Genomic DNA, 21,834 nt, shown 5'->3' on the forward strand with positions numbered 1-21,834 from the left:
TAGGAATTTGTCCATTTCTTCCAGGTTGTCCAGTTTGTTGGCATATAATTTTTCATAGTATTCCCTGATAATTGCCTGTGTTTCTGAAGGATTAGTTGTAATAATTCCATTTTCATTCATGATTTTATCTATTTGGGTCATCTCCCTTTTCTTTTTGAGAAGCCTGGCTACAGGCTCATCAATTTTGTTTTTGTTTTTTTTTTTTCAAAACACCAACTCTTGGTTTCATTGATCTGCTCTCCAGTTTTTTTAGATTCTATATTGTTTATTTCTGCTCTGATCTTTATTATTTCTCTTCGTCTGCTGGGTTTAGGCTGTCTTTGCTGTTCTGCTTCTATTTCCTTTAGGTGTGCTGTTAGATTTTGTATTTGGGACTTTTCTTGTTTCTTGAGATAGGCCTGGATTGCAATGTATTTCCCTCTCAGGACTGCCTTTGCTGCATCCCAAAGTATTTGGATTGATGTATTTTCATTTTCGTTTGTTTCCATATATTTTTTAATTTCTTCTCTAATTGCCTGGTTGACCCACTCATTCTTTAGTAGGGTGTTCTTTAACCTCCATGCTTTTGGAGGGTTTCCAGACTTTTTCCTGTGGTTGATTTCAAGCTTCATAGCACTGTGGTCTGAAAGTATGCATGGTATGATCTCAATTCTTGTATACTTATGAAGGGCTGTTTTGTGACCCAGTATGTGATCTATCTTGGAGAATGTTCCATGTGCACTCGAGAAAAAAGTATATTCTGTTGCTTTGGGATGCAGAGTTCTAAACATCTGTCAAGTCCATCAGATCCAATGTATCATTCAGGGCCCTTGTTTCTTTATTGACCGTGTGTCTAGATGATCTATTCATTTCTGTAAGTGGAGTGTTAAAGTCCCCTGCAATTACCACATTCTTATCAATAAGGTCGCTTACATTTATGAGTAATTGTTTTATATATTTGGGGGCTCCGGTATTTGGCGCATAGACATTTATAATTGTTAGCTCTTCCTGATGGATAGACCCTGTGATTATTATATAATGCCCTTCTTCATCTCTTGTTACAGCCTTTAATTTAAAGTCTAGTTTGTCTGATATAAGTATGGCTACTCCAGCTTTCTTATGACTTCCAGTGGCATGATAAATAGTTCTCCACCCCTCACTCTCAATCTGAAGGTGTCCTCAGGTCTAAAATGAGTCTCTTGTAGACAGTAAATAGATGGGCCTTGTTTTTTCATCCATTCTGATACCCTATGTCTTTTGGTTGGCGCATTTAGTCCATTTACATTCAGTGTTATTATGGAAAGATATGGGTTTAGAGTCATTGTGATGTCCATAGGTTTCATGCTTGTAGCGATGTCTCTGGTACTTTGTCTCACAGGATCTCCCTTAGGATCTCTTGTAGGGCTGGTTTAGTGGTGACGAATTCCTTCAGTTTTTGTTTGTTCGGGAAGACCTTTATCTCTCCTTCTATTCTAAATGACAGACTCGCTGGATAAAGGATTCTCGGCTGCATATTTTTTCTGTTCATTACATTGAAATCTCCTGCCATTCCTTTCTGGCCTGCCAAGTTTCAGTAGAGAGATCGGTCACGAGTCTTATAGGTCTCCCTTTATATGTTACAGCATGTTTATCTCTAGCTGCTTTCAGAATTTTTTTTATCCTTGTATTTTGCCAGTTTCACTATGATATGTCGTGCAGAAGATCAATTCAAGTTTCGTCTGAAGGGAGTTCTCTGTGCCTCTTGGATTTCAGTGCCTTTTTCCTTCCCCAGATCAGGGAAGTTCTCAGCTATTATTTCTTCAAGTACACCTTCAGCACCTTTCCCTCTCTCTTCCTCCTCTGGAATTCCAATTATGCGTATATTATTTCTCTTTAGTGCATCACTTAGTTCTCTAATTTTCCCCTCATACTCCTGGATCTTTTTATCTCTTTTTCTCAGCTTCTTCTTTTTCCATAATTTTATCTTCTAGTTCACCTATTCTCTCCTCTGCCTCTTCAATCCGAGCTGTGATTGTCTCCATTTTATTTTGCAGCTCATTTATAGCATTTTTTAGCTCCTCCTGGCTGTTCCTTAGTCCTTTGATCTATGTAGCAATAGATTCTCTGCTGTCCTTTATACTGTTTTCAAGCCCAGCAATTAATTTTATGACTATTATTCTAAATTCACTTTCTGTTGTATTGTTTAAATCATTTTTGATCAGTTCGTTATCTGTTGTTATTTCCTGGACGTTTTTCTGAGGGGAATTCTTCCATTTGGTCATTTTGGATAGTCCCTGGAGTAGTGTGGGACTGCAGGGCACTTCCCCTGTGCCGTCTTGAATAACTTGCGTTGGTGGGTGGGGTGTAGTCAGACCCGATGTCTGTCCCCAGCCCACCGCTGGGGCCACAGTCAGACTGGTGTATGCCTTCTCTTCCCCTCTCCTAGGGGGGGATTCACTGTGGGGTGGCGTGGCCCATTTGGGCTACTTGCACACTGCCAGGCTTGTGGTGCTGGGGATCTGGTGCATTAGCTGGGGTGGATCAGCGAGGTGCACGGGGGCAGGATGGTCAGGGTCAGCTCGCTTTTCCTTAGGTGATCCACTTCGGGAGGGCCCTGCGGCACCAGGAGGGAATCAGACCCACCGGAGGGATGGATCTGCAGAAGCACAGTGTTGGGTGTTTGCGAGGTGCAAGCAAGTTCCCTGGCAGGAACCGGTTCCCTTTGGGATTTTGGCTGGGGGATGGGTGAGGGAGATGGCGCTGGCGAGCGCCTTTGTTCCCCGCCAAGCTGAGCTCCGTCGTCCGGGGCTCAACAACTCTCCCTCCCGTTGTCCTCCAGCCCTCCCGCTCTCTGAGCAGAGCTGTTAACTTACAACCTTCCAGATGTTAAGACCCGCTTGCTGTCAGAACCCACTCCATCCTGCCCCTCCGCTTTTGCAAGCCAGACTGGAGGGCTCTGCTTGGCCGGTGGGCTGCCCCTCCACCCCGGCTCCCTCCCACCAGTCCGTGGAGCGGGCACCGCCTCACCGCCATTCCTACCCTCTTCCGTGGGCCTCTCGTCTGCGCCTGGCTCCGGAGACTCCGTTCTGCTAGTCTTATGGTGGTTTTCTGGGTATTTAGGCAGGTGTAGGTGGAATCTAAGTGATCAGCAGGACACGGTGAGCCCTGCGTCCTCCTACCCCACCATCTTCCTGTTTCCTAGATAAACATTTTAGATGCCATTTCCACTCTAGCTCCAGCAGTGGCCCGCTGCTTTCACTCTTGAAAGTGTACTATACTTATCTAGTCAATAAACTCTCTCTCTGCACTCTGGTCTTGAGTCCCCAATTCTTTGGTGCATCTGAGATAAGAATCAAGTTACCCGGTAATCCAATTAATATAATATTGTATGTCAATTCTACTTCAGTGAAAAAAAAAATGAATAGTTATTACAGATCTTGCAGTCTGTCACTCCTGATAATAACCAATAAATATATAAATTGGCTTTCAAGATTATAAAACAGCCGCCAAATATGTTTCAGAATTACTTAAGTGTTGTGGCCAAATGGGACATTACTTCCTGACTTTCTTATTACTTTAAATAGAAACTTGAAGGGCAGATGCCAGGGCCAAGGCTCAGCTGGTTTCTGGTAGAAATTTGAGTATGTGAGTTGAAGTAGTCATTAGCCACCATGTCTTCTTAACAAGGTGTTTCTGGGTCGTGCATAAGATATATTGAAAAATCTTTTTCAAAATTTCTGGAACCTAAGGTTTGTGGGAGGGCTCTGAAAATGAGGTGGCAAATCTCAACCTGTAAGGGGAAATAAAGAGCTATTTTCTGGATTAATTGCAACTGTCCAAATAAAGGAGCATGTGATTTGGAACCCAGGTACATTTTCTTTATTTGCTTAAATGTTTACTAGGCTTTCCCCTCCATAGTAACTTCACGTGCTGCATGAGGGCACGTTTCTTCACCATCTGGCAAGAATTTTTAACTTTGTTCTTGTGTTCTTTTCCCTGAAGTTAATTTCAGGGTCCAGGAATGGGATGCCGGTTGATTACGTTTGTCTTGCAGAACCGGTGTCAGATGTGAGGTTTAGCACATAAAGAACCAGGACGATGGATGGCGCCAGAATGCCCAAGACCGCGCAAAACCTCGAGATATTTCAAGATCACCTTGAGAAGGTTCTAGACGCCCTCCAGAGGCTTTGAGGCTTATCTAGTTTCTTCTCTAACCCCCATGGACTGTGCTAATCATATATAAACTGTTTCTAAGCTCAAAAGGGGAAGGCAGATTTGGGAATGCTCCCCAGGCTTCTGACAATAAAACTTTCTCAGCTTCAAACCCAGTGACTCAGAGATTGGCTTACTGCATATTGGACACATGAATATGATTTCAGGGTTTGGTAACAATTTGACCTGTCATGTCAATTAATGTGGAGCAAGAATAAAAGATCTCATTATTTCCTTCAAAATTAGTGTGCTGTGTCTGCTTGAATAAGATTGGAAATTTCAAAAGGCTAGATGTTTTTGCATTTCCCCTAGAACCCATTTATAAATTGTAAATGAATGATTTAATTGAATACAATAGAAAAAAAGCTCACTAAATGTGTAAAGCTTAAATACTAAGACAAAATAAAAAAACCTGAACTTTAAATACCTTAAAAGATAAAAGATATATCTTAAAAGATAATTACTTCAAATTAATTGGCTTACTGTAAGCTAGAATAATGAAATGGATCATACCACAAACTTTTGATCAACTGTGGAGGAATTGTTCATAGTTGAGGAGAAATTTTATCTAAAAAGGGGGTTCTTCCACACTAGTGGCCATTAGACGATATATATATATGTGTCCTTCTCTGTGACTTGTAATAAAAAAAAAGAACATTAAAACATTTTTCTGCCACCTGTATAAGAAATTCTTTTCTTTTAATGTTTATTTATTTATTTTGAGAGACAGTGAGCAAGCAGGGAAGGTGAAGAGAGAGGGAGAGAGAATCCAAGTAGGTTCTGGGCTAACAGAGCCCCGACTCGGGTTTAAACCCATGAACCATGAGATCATGACCTGAGTGGAAACTGAGAGTTGGACACTTAACCAACTGAGCCACCTAGGTGCCCCTGTATAAGAAATTCTTAAATTAATCTTCACTTGGCTTTCTTGACAGATTCAAAAACAACAATGTGAGAAACAAAGTTTTCATTACTTACCAGATTAATGAATCTGTGACAGAATAGTTTGGAAAACATTCCCTCTTTAACTAAACAGAAACAAAACAAAACAAAACAAAACAAAACAAAACCCTTTAACTTTAGTAAGGAATAGAAAATAAGTTTTAAACCACATTATTTCAGGAAAAAAGTAAATGGGTCATGGTAGTTATCTAAAAAATAGTGGGTTTGTTTTTTTTTTTTACCATTTTTATTGGGCTTTGATTGCTGTCACTCATCTGCAAAAAACATGTAGTAAAAGGTGATCCAGTGGCTAAAAGCATGAATATGTTTCTGATGTTAAAAAGTCATATTTCAACATTGATTAGAATGAAAAGCAATTCATTTCAGAAATGATAAAGTCTGCTACACAAAAGCAGTGAAACTTAGAACGCTAGCAAATGATTGAATTAGTTTATTGTTTCAGAAACAATTTCATTGAGATCATTTCTTCCTAGATTACTTAAACTACGTACATGACCAATGTGTATTCAAAGGATGCAGCAAAACATTATATTTGCTACCTGAGAGCTTCAGGGTCTTCACCTTAAGTGAAATAGTGCAGTAAAAAGGCAGGTAATTTGAAAGAAGTGTTGAGGTATGTGGTGATTTTAGATTATATGGGTGACCAACACTGAAGTGTTGGGATGCTATGGAGCTAATGAAGGGAAAAGGAGCAAGAAAAGTGTTATCCTATTAATTTTTTCCTGCTTATTAAATCAAGGTTGGTTCAGGACAGTGGTGTCATCTCTTACACAATAGTGAGGAAAAACCTGCATCCCAAGAGGATGTTTCGATGGTTTCTAATTAACTCATAGTGATTATTCTGCATTTCTATCTGTGTATCCACAGCTCATGGACCCAATACTGGAGGCTAATATATTTGTTGGTATGGCCTTTTGGATAAACAAATGGAATATTTTACCTTAATCAATGAAGATCAATTTAATTGCTTTTACATTCCACTCCAAATTACTTCTAAATCTGTAATTGGTTCATCATAGAATTTAACAACATCAGCTCTCATATTATTTCATTCAGTGAAATTAAAATTAATTGGAAATAAATATTTGTGAAACCTCCCAATATATTTTGATAAATGGGTGGAGAAACACCTCTCATTTTAAAAATCCTATTTATTGATTGAGCTTTGTAAATTCCAAATAATTTTAAGATCAGCTTGTTTTGCTTTACTGTATTTACACATTCATTTGGTGTTAATTGCTATCTTTAAGATAATGAAGTTTTACATCTATGAACATGATATGACTCCTTATTTATTGAGATTTCATTCATGTCATCAAATAAGGTTATTTAATCTTCTATAAAGGCCTTGGTGATATTTTACTAGATTAATAAAAAAAGCACTTTCTAGGTCTCTTTCTTTTTTTTTTTTAATGTTTATTTATTTTGAGACTGAGAGCACAAGCAGAGGAGGACAGGGAGAGAGAGAGAGGGAGAGAGAGAATCTCAAGTAAAGTAAATGGAAACAAAAAGGCTTTGTGCTATCCACACTAAGAGTGAGCCTGATGCAGGGCTAGATCCCATGATCTTGGGATCACAACCTGAGTGGAAATCAAGTGTCAGACGCTGAATCCACTGAGCCACCCAGGAGCCTCTGTAGGTTAATTTTTATTTTCTTTGGGTGGTGTTGCAATTTTTAATTACTGATGGTTACAAAGAACTTCTACTGGCTTTTGACTAGGAATCTCAATATAAATTTTTACTAGTCTTATTTTCTAAAGCTACTCTTGCATTTTTTTTTTTTTATCTAGCCAAGTACTAACAATTTTTGTCTTTCCTTTCCATCCCTGCACTTCTCATTTTTATTTCTTGTCTAATATCTCTACTTAGAACCTCTGTTCTTATGTTAAGAATATCAGTAATGTGCATCCTTTCTTAATTCTCATTTGAATGGCATGATGCCATTTATTTTCTACAATGTAAACTTTATTTTGTACAAGATTTTGGTAGAAGCCTTTTATCAGGTGAAAGAAATTTCCATCAGTTTTCCATTTTACAGGGGTTTTTGTCATGAGTAAAGGTAATTTTATTAATTTGATTGTCTTTGTCTATTGAGTGGATCATGTTTTTTTTCCTCCCTTAATATGTTAATTAAATAAATTACATTGATAAGTTCTTTTTTCTAATTCTAAACTTTTCTTGCATTCTTTGGATAAATGCTAATTTGGCTTTGTTATATAATTACTACAGACAGTTGGAAGCATTTGTTACTACTTTAATTTATCCCCTTTTTGTTCATCCTTGAAATTGATATATAATTCATTGATTTTATTATATTTGCATTTTTGCATATTAAAATTTATACTGATTTTTTCCTTAGAATTTTTTTAATGTTTATTTATTTTTGAAAGAGAGTGGGAGAGTGGGGGAGGGATAGTGAGGGAGGGAGACACAGAATCAGAAGCAGACTCTAGGCTCTAAGCTGTCAGCACAGAGCCCGACACTGGGCTCAAACTCACGAACTGTGAATCATGATCTGAGCCCAAGTCGGACAATCAACCGACTGAGCCACCCAGGCGCCCCAAAATTTATACTGATCTTAAGATGAGTTGGTAAAATGCCTTCATTTTTCCTTTCCTAAGAACTTTATATAAGTTAAGAATTATATTTTCTTTAAAATGTGCCAAAACTCATTTGCAAAAAAACACCTATAGTTTGAGGTATTATAAGCGTGGAGGAGACTATAATTAACAGTCTCAAATTTTTGAAAAGTATTTGTATATTATTTAATGGTCATTGCTCTTCTATACATTCTATGGTTGATTTTGGTATTTATACTTACCTTGGGATCTTCCATTTGGCTAAATTTTAAATTAAATCCAAATATTGGCCATAATATTGTCTTATCGTTTTTTACTTTATCTATAGGTATGTCCTTTTAACAGTTCCTTTGTGCTATCTTTTATTTTATTTTTAATCTTATTTTAATTCTAGTATAGTTAATAAATAGTCATCCCCCTACTCACCTCCCCTCTGGTCACCATCAGTTTGTTCTTAATAGTTAAGCATGTGTTTCCAGGTTAGTCTCCCTCTGTCTCTCTTTTATTTTCTCTGCTCATTTGTTTCGTTTGTTAATTCCACATATGAGCGAAATCATATGTCATTTGTCCTTCTCTAGCTGACTTATTTCACTTAGCATGATATTATATTCATCCATGTCATGGCAAATGGCAAGATTTCATTCTTTTTTATGGCTGGATGATATTCGATTATATATATTCCACATCTTCTTTATCCAATTCATTTATCAATAGACACTTGGGCTGCTTCCATAATTTGGCTATTGTAAATAATGCTGCTATAAACATAGGGGTGCATATATCACTTTGAATTAGTGTTTTTGTAATTTTTGAGTAAATACCCAGGAGAGTGATTGCTGGATCATAAGGTACTTCTATTTTTAACTTTTTGAGGAAACTCCATACTGGTTTCCACAGTGGCTGTACCAGTTTGCATTCCCACCAACAGTGTATGAGAGTTCCCTTTTCTTTACATCCTTGCCAACACTTGTTTCTTGTGTTGTTGATTTTAGCCATTCTGACAGGTGTGAGGTGATATCTCATTGTAGTTTTGATTTGCATTTCCTTGATGAAGAATAATGTTTAACATCTTTTTATGTGTCTGTTGGCCATTTGGATGTTTTCTTTAGAGACATGTCTCTTCATTTCTTCTGCCCATTTTTAAATTGGATTATTTGTGTTTTTTTGGGTGTTGATTTGTATAAATTCTTCATATATTTTGGGTACTAACTCTTTATCAGATATGTCATTTGAAAATATCTTCTTCCATTCCGTAGGTTGCCTTTTAGTTTTGCTTTTTGTTCACTTTCCTGTGCAAAAACTTTTTATTTTAAGGTAGTCCCAATAGTTGATTTTTGCTTTTATTTCCCTTGCTCAGGAGACATATCTGGAAAGAAGTTGCTTGGCTGATGTCAGAGATATTACTGCCTGTCCACTCTTCTAGGATTTTTATGGTTTTAGGTCTCACATTAGGTCTTTAATCCATTTTGAATTTATTTTTGTGTATGATGTAAAGAAAGTGGTCCAGTTTCATTCTTTTGCATGGTGCTGTCCAGTTTTCCCAACACCATATGTTTTTTTAAATTTTTTTTTTAAACGTTTATTTATTTTTGAGACAGAGAGAGACAGAGCATGAACGGGGGAGGGACAGAGAGAGGGAGACACAGAACCGGAAGTAGGCTCCAGGCTCTGAGCTGTCAGGCCAGAGACCGACGCGGGGCTTGAACTCACGGACCGCGAGATCGTGACCTGAGCCAAAGTCGGACGCTCAACCGACTGAGCCACCCAGGCGCCCCCCAATACCATATGTTGAAGAGACTGTCTTTTTCCTATTGGATATTCTTTCCTGCATTGTTGAAGATTAGTTGACCAAATAGTTGTGAGTTTATTTTTGGGTTTTCTATTCTGTTCTATTGATCTATGCGTCTATTTTTGTCTATACTATCTTTTATTTTAATAAAATTTTCTATAATTCTTAACTTCTTTTCAAAGAATCATCTCTTATTTTATGAGTAATTTGTATCTTTGTTATCTATTTTTTTCATGTATTTTTTTAATATGAAATTTATTGTCAAATTGGTTTCCATACAACATCCAGTGCTCATCCCAACAGGTTTTTTTCATGTATTTTTGAGTTTTTCTCCATTATTGTTTTCTACTTTTTCTTTGCATCTCCTTACTGATTTTTCAGATTAAATTGTTTTAATAAGTGTTGAAAAGCTATTTATGTTTCTTATTGCTTTATTATCACCGTGACTGATAATTGCCTCCTTTTCATCCTTCTTCCTCTATTTTCCCCACCTGTGTTATAAAATTTTTCTTCAGCCTCCGTTGCTAATAGTAGAAAATTAAATTTCTTGTTACACTCATAACACACATGGTTTATAATTTATCGCATGTGCTCTCTCTTCTTGGAGTCCTTGTTCTCCCCTCTCTATGACTTTTGCTCCATGTATTATTATCAAAATCACCCAGCTCACTTGAGATCACAGGTGATTCCAGTATAGGAACTCATTTGTTACTCAGTGGAATCAGTTTAATATCAGTAGCTCCTAGAATAACTTGATGTTGAGAATAATTAGATAATGATGCATATTCAGTTTTCCATAACTAAAGGCTTGGTGGTTTCAGCCTGTAATTTCCCCATAGTTTCGATGGATTTTAGATTTTAGAGTAGGGTGAGAAAAGTACCTGAAAATGGACATCCATGGTAACTTCCTAGTAAATTTCTAGAATAGAATGACTTCTCTAGAAACTCAGGCTTTTCAGAACAATCTGTGCTGTTTGGTCTCTAGGAAACTAAGTAACTATTCCAAAACTTCAAGGACAAAATATGACACCTTACTGTCAATGGTAAATTTAAATGTCAAGTGTATTTGAATATAATTTGCATTGAATGTTATCTTTCTAACTCTAGGAAAGTACAAGGGAAGCAAAATTAGAATAGACATTTTCTTTGTGAGTACAAAGTTTAAAAAATGGTAGTTAAGCCAAAAGAAATCAGTTAGAGGATTTCAAGTGCTTATTACAACTATCTACACTCAGCAAAGACCATGTGTACAAGTAGATGGAATCCAGCAAATAATTCAAGTACTTCTTTATGGAATGGTGCTAGATGAATGTTTTTATCATTCTCTTCATGAGCTATGTTTTCTCAGTTTTTCATAATGACCATTATCCTTTTATTGATATGTTATTTCTCCTATATGTTAAGTATAAAGTTTAGTTAAACTCCAGATTTTTTATGATGGAGAAAAAATGGTGAAAGTTAGTGCTGGATTGGAGGATCCAGAAATCCTATACTTGCATCTGAGAGCTTCTTGCTTTGACTTCTGAGATTTCTTTCTACGTGTTTTGTTCACAATTAAAAGAATATTCAGGGGCGCCTGGGAGGCTCAGTAGTTTAAGTGTCTTACTCTTCGTTTCGGCTCATGTCGTGATCTCTCTCTCCCTTTCTCTCTGCCCCTTCCCCACTTGCACTCTCAAAAATAAATAAACTTTTAAGAATATCCATCCCTAAGGTGACTGTTGGCATTTTCCTGTCAGTCTCATTACTATTCTCATTGTGACTAACACGCAGGATATTTTGACAAGGCATTGGCTAAGATTTCTTACTAATGTTAAAAGAGAATTATAGATCATCAGTTAACATGCTGAAATGAAATGTGGTTTCTGCTACCATTTTGATGAATGTAATGACAGATTTTCAAATTGTGGTTTTAGCAGAGAGTGAGATGCAGCTGAGATAGATGGTACTTTTAATTTTCGTTCTTTCAACAAATATTTTTGAGTGGCTACTATGTACCAGGAAATCTTGTCCATGACAGGGTAGTACATATGGCAAAAAGAAACCTCTACTCTCATGATTTTTGCCACTCTAATAAATATTCTTTGTTTTTGCATATTCCTATCATTTTGAAAACCTGGCTAATCCTGGAATCAAGATTAGATAATGCAACACTGAGCTAGAGAAAGATATATAGTATCACAGCTGTGTGACTGAAGTATAAAATCTCATTTACTTAAAAAAAACTTAGCTCTTCAAGAAAATGAAACTCTTATAGATTAGCATTTTATTTTTAGATCAAAGCATTGCTGTATTCATAAGACATGAGATAGAATCAAATAATTTCAATTTTTAAAGAAACATTAGTGAAAATTTTGGACTAAAATACATTTTAAAATGCATTGTTTCACTTTAGAGTGTATAGTTTTTTGTTTTTGTTTTTGGTTTTTTGTTTTTGAGTATCATTGACACACAATGACACATTAGTTTTAGGAGTACAATAAAGTGATTTGACATGTTTATGCATTATGCTATACTCACCACAAGTGTGGTTACCATCTGTCCCAATATATTGCTATTACAATATCATTGAGTATATTACTCATGCTGTGCCTTTTATTCTCATGACTTATTCATTCTATAACTGGAAGCATGAATCTCCCACTCCCCTTGACCCATTTTGCCCACCCACCCCCCTCCCCTCTGGCAACCATTAGTTTGTTTTCTGCATTTATAGGTCTGATTCTGCTTTTTGTTTGTTTATTAATTTTTATCTTTTGACAATGGCTATCTGAATGTATATACAACTGTAATGGGGGATTCATGTTCACTTTTTAGAGTTAATATAGTTTTCAGAATGACACAGATAAAAATAAGATATTTCACTCCTAAGTAGCAACAAATCAAAAAACACAAAGGAAGAGTCATTCATATGACTCCAATGTGGGAAGAAAATAACTACGTGCTTATGAACTTACCCCTCCACCTATACTTACAGTATTTGTGATATCATTTAGTCTATGGCTTTACGTTTTTTTTACATCCTGGTGATACTTAAGTTTATGTCTCTCTACAGACTTTATTCCTGAACTCCAAAATTCAACTCCTGACTTTCCCTAAATTCTACTCAATCCACAACTTTATCCAGTCCAGTTTGATGGGAACTTCAACCGTCAAGATGCTTAGGTAAAATCTTGAAGTCATACTTTATCCATTCTTTTCTCTCATATTCCACACCAAGGAATTCAGGAAATATGTTGGTTCTGCCTTCAAGATATATGCAAAATCTGTCTATTTTTCACTAATGTCACCTTGCATTCAATCATTATCACCTTTTATTTTCATTGGTGTAACAGCCTCCATATTGGTCGCCATACTTGTTACCTTAGACACTATAGGATGTACCTTTCAAAAGGTAAATTCTCTGTTCTTCTACTGAAAATCATGCAGTTGCTTCTGTTTTTACCCAAAAGTAAAAGTGAAAGAAAGTCTTTTTTGTAGTCCCCACCCTCCTCACCCTCCCTTCCTCTCTGAGTTTATCTCCTACTACTCTCTCCTTCATTCCTCCCTGTTGGTCACACTGAATGTTCTTCAATTTCTAACCCTCACCACAGGACATTCATACTTGCCAGGCCCTTTTCCTATCACTCTCTCAATGAGCTCTGCTTCAGATAATGGCTTGAAATTACAACTGCTCCTATCCGTAGGAAGTCTTATCTCACTTTCTTGCTCCCGCTTTTCATAAATAATTTATCACTTTCTAATATCCTACATAAAAATACCTTTTCCTTAAGTCTGTTGTTGAATAAGGCACAATTAATGTAAGCTTCATGAGAACATGATATTTTGTCTATTTTATGACCAGATCAGTCACTGGTAGATAGAAAGCACCCAGTAAATATATTATAAATAAGTGAATAAACTCTTGTGTTTTTCAATAAATCTTATTCGATGATTAGCAAAAAGGAAAGGGGATCTTATTTAACGAATTAATAAACAATGAGATTTCACCAGCGAAAATATGAGTTTTGAGCAATCATTCCTTTTGTGTTCTTAATACTAACTCTTCATTTAGTTTGATTTACTGTAAAGAGTGATGGTAAGCAAATTAAAAGAGATGTCTTTTTTACTGACTCCTGACAATGGGAATACAGAAACAGGAAAAAACCACACATATATACTTAGCTTAAATGGTAAGACACATTAGAGAATTTTGGGAGTAATATTAACTAAAGGCTCTCAGTAAGGAACCTTCTAAGGGGAGGATGTATGCAGGCAGAGAAGCCTTCAAGTAAAGTTCCTAAACTTTGGATCTCTGGAGTTGAAGATTAGCTTCAAGGGTCTCCATATCTTTTATGATCTGTACAGAATCTCACAAGGATAAATACTGCTTATTTTTCTCTGGGTAGAGGGTTCATTTCTCCAAAATTCTTATATAAGTACAAACAATATGATTTAAAAAATTGTAGTAGAGGTGCACCTGAGTGGCTCAGTCGATTGGGTGTCCAACTTCAGCTCAGGTCATGATCTCGCAGTTGGTGCGTTCCAGCCCCGCCTCAGGCTCTGTACTGACAGCTCAGAACCTGGAGCCTGCTTCAGATTCTGTGTGTCTCTCTCTCTGCCCTTCCTCCTTTGCTCTGTCTCTCTCTCTCTCTCTCTCTCTCTCAAAAATAGACATTAAAAAAATTGTAGTAGAGACTAGAGATGAGCAACATACATTCTCATCTCTGATATTTTAAAGCAATGCAGGAAAATGGTTATATATACAGTTATTTCTTCAGCTGGACAATGGCTGATCAACTTTAGATTGTGAATCATGGAACTGGTGTATTTATCAACACAAAATGAACATATAAAAAGCTTTATCTATATATCAATAATGAAGTAATCAATAATTAAATCACTGTATTTCCAAATTTCATGCTTAATTATCTCAACATTCATGCTTCTCTTTAAATAATATGCTATCTTTGGAATTGGTTATAAATAAACCAATTAACATTATTAGCTAAGTTCTAAGTACATAACTACCATATTTGCTTTCTAAAAAAAAGTTCTACATTTCCTTTCTAGTAAGGTACCAATAAATACAATACATATGAATAAATTCTTGTTGACCTATGCAATGTTCTTCACTTCTCTCTCTATATATACATATATATGTATATATATATATGTATATATATATACACATATATATCTATACATATATATGTATACATATACATATATGTATATGTATATATGTATATATACATATATATGTGTATATGTATATACACATATATATCTATACATATATATGTATATATATATGTGTATATATATATATATATATATATATATATATACACCAAATGTAAACCAGTATGGCATCATGTATTCACCTTAAAAGGAAACCTCTTGAGAGCTAAATGCATACAATCGTTCCTGATTTGCTACAAAATCAAACTCAGATTCCTAAACAGAGGTATTTTCACAATATTGGAGCCTAGGGCTGTCAGCACAGAGCTCGATGTGGGGCTCGAACCCACAAACCGTGAGAATATGACCTGAGCTGAAGTCGGACGCTTAACTGACTGAGCCATCCAGGCACCACCTAATGTAGCTTTTATTTTAATTGAACATGTTTATTTACCACTGTTACCCAACCATGAACATCTGTGCCTTCAAATATTATTTCATAATACATAAGAGGTTTTTCCTGTATACAAAATATCTTTCAGAAATTCCACTGAGGTGTGAAGTCAGCATTCTTGGTTGTCCAGAACATGTCAGAGTGGAAAGTGGTCCACCTACTTAGACTGGAAGACCGGGGCAGCATTGCAAACCACTTGTTGGCAATTTTTGGTTAGAAAAGTGCAGCAATTGAAATAAGTCTTGGAAATTTGTTTAATAATTTGAAAGATAAACTTTTATTTAATTTAAAATTTTTAAGTAATATCTATGACCAATGTCAAGCATGAACCTATGACCCCAGGATCAAGAGTCACATGTTCCACAAACTGGGCCAGCCAAGTGCCCCTAATGATGGTTGGATGCCATGACATAGGTGACAGTGCCTTAACTGTACGGGTGTAGTCAGGCCCAAGGAGAGAGGTAAACCTTTCTTCCTTTAATACAACACTTACCATGTTTTAAGTAGGATCTAATAAATTTTTACAGAATTAAAAATTTTTTATATTTCTAGTGGTTTAGTTTTATTATAGTTCACAAAAGTTTTGGCCCTCAATGGATCTGTGCTCCTTCACTGCAGTATTTTGAAAAGCACTGATATAAAGGGTTTTGTAGAACAGGTATTCCAAACTCTGATACGTATTATTGTTATGCCTCTCAGAATACTTCAGTTCTCCTAGTCTCAACTCCATATATATAAAGCAAAGATCACCAAACCTAACATACAGCATTGTTTAAAGTATCGACACTATTGGTAATTGGGTGTCAAGCACAGAATAAAAAATGGATTTCAATAAATGATGTATTTATCTTCACATCTTATCTTGTGATAGCTGAAATAATGTATTTTATTTTTTCATGTATTAATTTTTTATCTAACTCAGTTATAAGCTGCATATATATTCACAGCATCCAGGAGATTGCTTTGCACGTACCTAAGATGCTCAACATATATGATTTATTGAGATTGCTGTAGAGTGGTAGGTGTTCAGGTAGAAAAATTAACATGGTGATATGTAGAAGCCATAAATGGATTTTAATTCACATTAACATTGATCTTTTATTCACCATTGGAGAGGCATAATATATGTTCCAAGAGTGGTGGATTTGTCTGTATTGTTTACACTATAGTCTGAGCCTAGAATGATGAATGACGTTGTTAGTATGTCATGATAAAGACCTTGTTAAATGAATAAAAAATAACTCCTTCCTATATTTGAGTAACTTTCTAAACAACTGTGCTAGTTTTCTAAGTGTCCAAACCTATAAAAACCTGATGCTTTTGTAAGAGAAATTAGTTAATTCAAAAGCAATACCAATGAAACACAGAGTTGTGGGAGGCGAATGTGTCCGAACTCGCAATTAAAATCCTGGACCCCAAGGCTTGGGTGAGCTTCCTTGGTTTGTAACAATGTGCACACGCTGTCCCACGTTCCCTCCGGGAGAATTAAGCATGTCCGTGTCACTCCACTGGGAGAGGACACTTGTGCCTTGTTTCGCCAGGACTCAGGCCCATGCACATTTTCCCTTTCTGATTGTAATCTCTTTCTTTGTAATAAACTGCAACGTGAGTGTAACGGGTTTCCTGAATCCTGTTAGTCCTTCCAGGACTGAGGGCATGAACACGATCACAGACACCCCAAACACGGGCCACTTTCTTAAGCTCTCTTCAATTTGAGTTTCCCTGGTTGCTTCTGTTCAATCTTCTTGGTATATACAATCATGGTTTCAGAAGGAATTGTAATATTTGTGTCTTTGCATTTGTTTCTGTTTCTTTTTTATTGCGCTGACCATAACTATCAGAACGATGTTCAATTGCAGTGGCGATAGTGGGCACTCTTTTGTTGTTCTTGACCATAAACTGGAGAATTATCTATACTTCCGATTTGTAAAATGAACACAATGGTATTACTATTTGCAATTGCACTATGCCAGGTAAATTAAAGGACTTGTGAAATCCTACAGGGTACACTCAGGTGAAGCTGTAGTGAGGGTAAAGCATAAGATAGTCATGAAAGACAAAGTGCAGGCAACCACAGGGTCCTTTCTGTCATGCGGGATGTTCTTGATTCATATTTTGAGGAACAAGAAACCTGTGAGCTACCCTGGTCTCAGTGAAGGCACACAATTAGGTGAATAAGAGGTCTTTCAAGTTTCTCTTATATGACCAAATCCAGGCTGCCTGACCCAACTCAACAACAGAAATCAAAAAAATATGACAACAGCCAGCTGCATGCCAAGACTACATCCATTTTCTGTCAATGATGTTAAGAAGCTGGCACAGGTTGCCTCCTCATCTGTCTGAGACCCTGGAACATACATACACCACTAGTTAATACATTTTACTGAAGTAGGAGTTTTTGCATAAGTCACTTGGTGCTTGACTTGTCTACTAAAGTGCATAAGAACCAAATATTTTTTTACTCAGTTATTGTCTTCATAATCCATTTTTATCATGTTTAGTCTATATTCTTCTATTTCAAGTTTGTTGGTAACAAGTTAAAAATCTTTAATACATTTGTTTAATTACTCTGATAATATTGGCTTAGTATTAAGCATCGTACATAATTATTAAGTATTACACATGCTTGTGAGATATTTATGCTAATCACTATTCGAGTGTAAACTTTTAAATGTACCATTATTCTGAAATATCATGAATATGAACCTTTTCTCCCAATCAATAGCAATATTTTAAAAAACCTCTTCTATACAGCAAAGGAAAACATGAGCAAAATGCAAAGGCAATGTATGGAATGGGAGAAAATGTTTGCAAAGCATACAGCAAACAATGGATGAATATACAAAATATACAAGAACTCATTTAACTCAATAGCAATTAAATCAAATAACCTAATTGGAGGAAAAATGAGCAAAGGACCGGAATAGACATTTTCCCAAAGCCAACTGGTATGTGAAAAGATGCTCAACATCAGTAATTATCAGAGAAATGCAAATCAAAACTACAATAAGATATTACCATAAACTTTTTATGATGTTTTCTACCAAAAAGGTAAGACATAACAAATGCTGATGAGTATGTGGAAAAAGATGAACCTTTGTACACTGATAATGAAGCCACTATGGAAAACAGTATGGCAGTTCCTTAAGAAGTTAAAAATAGAACCATCATATGATCCAGCAATCTCACTTCTGGGTATATATCCAAGAGAATTAAAATCTCAAAGAGATACCTGCAGTCCCATGTTCATTGCAAAATTATTCACAACAGCCAAGATATGGAACCAGCCTGTGTCCATCCACAAATGAATTGATAAACAAAGTATCATATATATATCCAATGGAAAATTACTCAGTCCTAAAAAAGAAGAGTATCTTGTTTTTTTTTTTTTGCAACAACATGGATGAATCTGAAGGGCATTGTGCTCAGTAAAACAAGTCAGACAGAAAAACAAATTCTGTGAGGTATCACACGTTGAATTAAAAAAAAATTGAGCTCATTGAAAGAAAGGGAGTTGCTGGGGTGGTTGGGGGGGAGGGGGGATAGGAACAGGGTGGTACAAGGGTACATAAATAAATAAACAAACAAACAAACAAACAAGCAAACAAAAATTTAATAGTGTTCACAAAACGAGTCATGACATGGCCAAAGTAGATTAACTTTAATAAATCAAGGAACGTCTAAAATAGATGTTATGGAAAAGATTCAGATCCCAAGCTTTCAGTGGTTATAGCCCAAATCTAAACATATTACATTGACAAATCTGATTTTAATATTTTCTGGTATATATCGGCAGAACTAAAGCTATTACGTATATTTTCCTTAAAGCTGTCACTAAGGGAATTTTTGAAATACCAGGTAATAACTGACTACATAATGCTAAAAGTGATTTGTTTTTTTTTAAATATATGAAATTGATTGTCAAATTGGTTTCCATACAACACCCAGTGCTTAAAAGTGATTTCTTGAAATGGGATCAACAAATGACATATCCTGAATTTCTCTATTTGTATTTATTAAAAGCAATATTCCTTTAGCTATTTTAAACATTTATCACAGTAACTTCTTTGCTTATAGGTAACCAGTAATTTGAATAGGAGGTTCCCAAGAATCACCAAAAGGATGAAAGTTCCTCAGGAATGCATCCATTCAGAGTTGTCCTCCCACCGTGACACCAACTCTGCCACTTATTTCAAAAGAATTTAACATGTTTAAAAAAATTGTGACTTCTTCGGTATTAATTTTAAGAATTCAATGTGTTTGAAGTTACAATGAAAGAACATTAATTTTTCCTCTTCTTTTTTGAGGATCCTAAAAATATATATTTTCTGGTTACAAAGATAAAAATTTCTTCTTAGGTTTTGTTTCTTTTACTTAAATCTTCTATAGATTTTTCTTGCTGCTGCAACTGCTATGCCTCAAGCTCCCATATTCCATCATGAATTATTCTTATTTAGAATTATAGTAAAAAATACTATGTCATTAGTGACCAATAATTATAAGGAGGGCTGATCTGGTTAATTGAAATGTCCTTTGGTGTGCATTAAGCTGTTAGCCAGACAAATTTGTGATGAGCTAAAAATAATTAAAACGTTGAACATAATAGGTGGTAAAAACCTTTGAAATTCCCGAAGCAAACCAAGAAAAGGAAAAACAAAGACAAAAGGAGGGGAATGATTTGGAGTCAGCAAGATGTACAGAATCCATGGTGGCTGCATATGTGTGACAGACTAGGTGGGAAACCCTTGGTGGCAAATGAGTGAAAGTACTTTTGGAACAGGAATATAATATCCTATTTAATTGTCTACTATGCCATGGTCAGTGTCATGACTCCCTATGGCCTCCAAATGATAAATGGACTTTATTATGCAGACACTCATGCATTTGTTGATGGTTGATTATTTGTTGTATGGTTTCTCTCCCTCTCTCCTTTCTTCCCTCCCTCTCCCTCCTTTCCTTCTATTTTCTTTTTTTCATTTTCTGGAATTATTAAGGAGTACATCTTCTCTTTGCATGACACATGATCCAGATAAAAGAATAGCCACTGAATACAGAAAATTTTAGCAAGCAGCAATATGAAAATATAATCTCACCAATACACTTCTTGCCTTAAGATTTACAGATATATTTAAACAATTTTTTTAAGTTTATTTATTTTGAGAGAGACAGGGACAGTGCAAGTGGGGAAGAGGCAGAGAGAGAAGGAGACACAGAATCCTAAGCAGGCTCTGCACTGTCAGCATGGAGTCGAATGTGGGGCTCGAACTCATGAAATCATGAGATCATAACCTGAGCTGAAACCAAGAGGTGGATGCTTAACCAACTGAGCCACAGGTGGCACCCCAAGATTTACAGATATTTAAAAAAAGGATTTGAATACCCACAGCCAAGCCTAACATTGTCTCTAAAAATCTAGAGACCATAGGTAACACCTGGGTTAAGAAATGATACAAGTGAAACTGAATTAGGATGTAATCATTTCCCCCATCAAATAAGAGGGGGATCCTAAGTTCTGAGATGGAAAGGGGTTTCCTTTTATTACTCATGGTGATAAATTCAAGCAGGGCTAAGTCCGGGACACAATTCTTGCCTCAGATACCTGCTGTTGATGACTAATTTCATGTTAAACATGATTGGAAGAAAATTCAGAGTTTTATCTTCCTGAACCTTTAAAATATAAGATAAATCGTAAATACTGTATGGTTATTTTACTGATTTTGTTCTTAACATAGCAAAAAAAAAAGTTCTGTTAAGGTCTGTCCATGTATATGAAGAGTTTATGGTAAAGATGATTTCATAGTAACTTAAAGAACAAGTATTCACATTTTTCTTAAAATTAAATGCTTCATTTTTTCATTATATGACTCATTTTTTATTTAATTTATTGTCAAGTATTTTATATATTTATGCTCTTATTAATGTAAAATATCAATTTAAAATTTCCAGTGTTATATTGCTGGCATTCATGGAATTGATTTCATGTATAATACTTTTCTTATTAATCAAAATGTTAAACTTTTATTGTTTTTAATAATTTATCTGTAAATATTTCTGATTTTCTATACATATTAATTATATCATCTAAAATAATATTAACTTTCTTTCATCCTTTTCAATATTTATAACGTTATTTAGTTTTCTTACCTTCCTACACTGGTTGGGCCATAAAGAAAAATGTTTGAAACAAACTATTACAATGAGCATCCAAACCAAGTTCTAGGTTTTGTTTGTTTCAAGTTTTTATTTAAAATCTAGTTAGTTAACATAGAGTAATAATGGTTCCAGGAGTAGAATTTAGTGATTTATCACTTACATGTAATACCCAGTGCTCATCAGAAGTGCTCTCCTTAATACCCCATCACCCATTTATTTATTTATTTATTTTCAATATATGAAGTTTATTGTCAAATTGGTTTCCATACAACACCCAGTGCTCATTCCAAAAGGTGCCCTCCTCAATACCCTTCACCCACCCTCTCCTCCCTCCCACCCCCCCATCAACCCTCAGTTTGTTCTCAGTTTTTAACAGTCTCTTATGCTTTGGCTCTCTCCCACTCTAACCTCTTTTTTTTTTTTTTCCTTCCCCTCCCCCATGCAGAAAAGGCCTTTGACAAAATCCAGCACCCTTTCTTAATAAAAACCCTTGAGAAAGTCGGGATAGAAGGAACATACTTAAAGATCATAAAAGCCATTTATGAAAATCCCACAGCTAACATCAT

The sequence above is a fragment of the Panthera leo genome, chromosome B1 (genome assembly GCF_018350215.1).
Source record: "Panthera leo isolate Ple1 chromosome B1, P.leo_Ple1_pat1.1, whole genome shotgun sequence".
NCBI lineage: Eukaryota > Metazoa > Chordata > Mammalia > Carnivora > Felidae > Panthera > Panthera leo.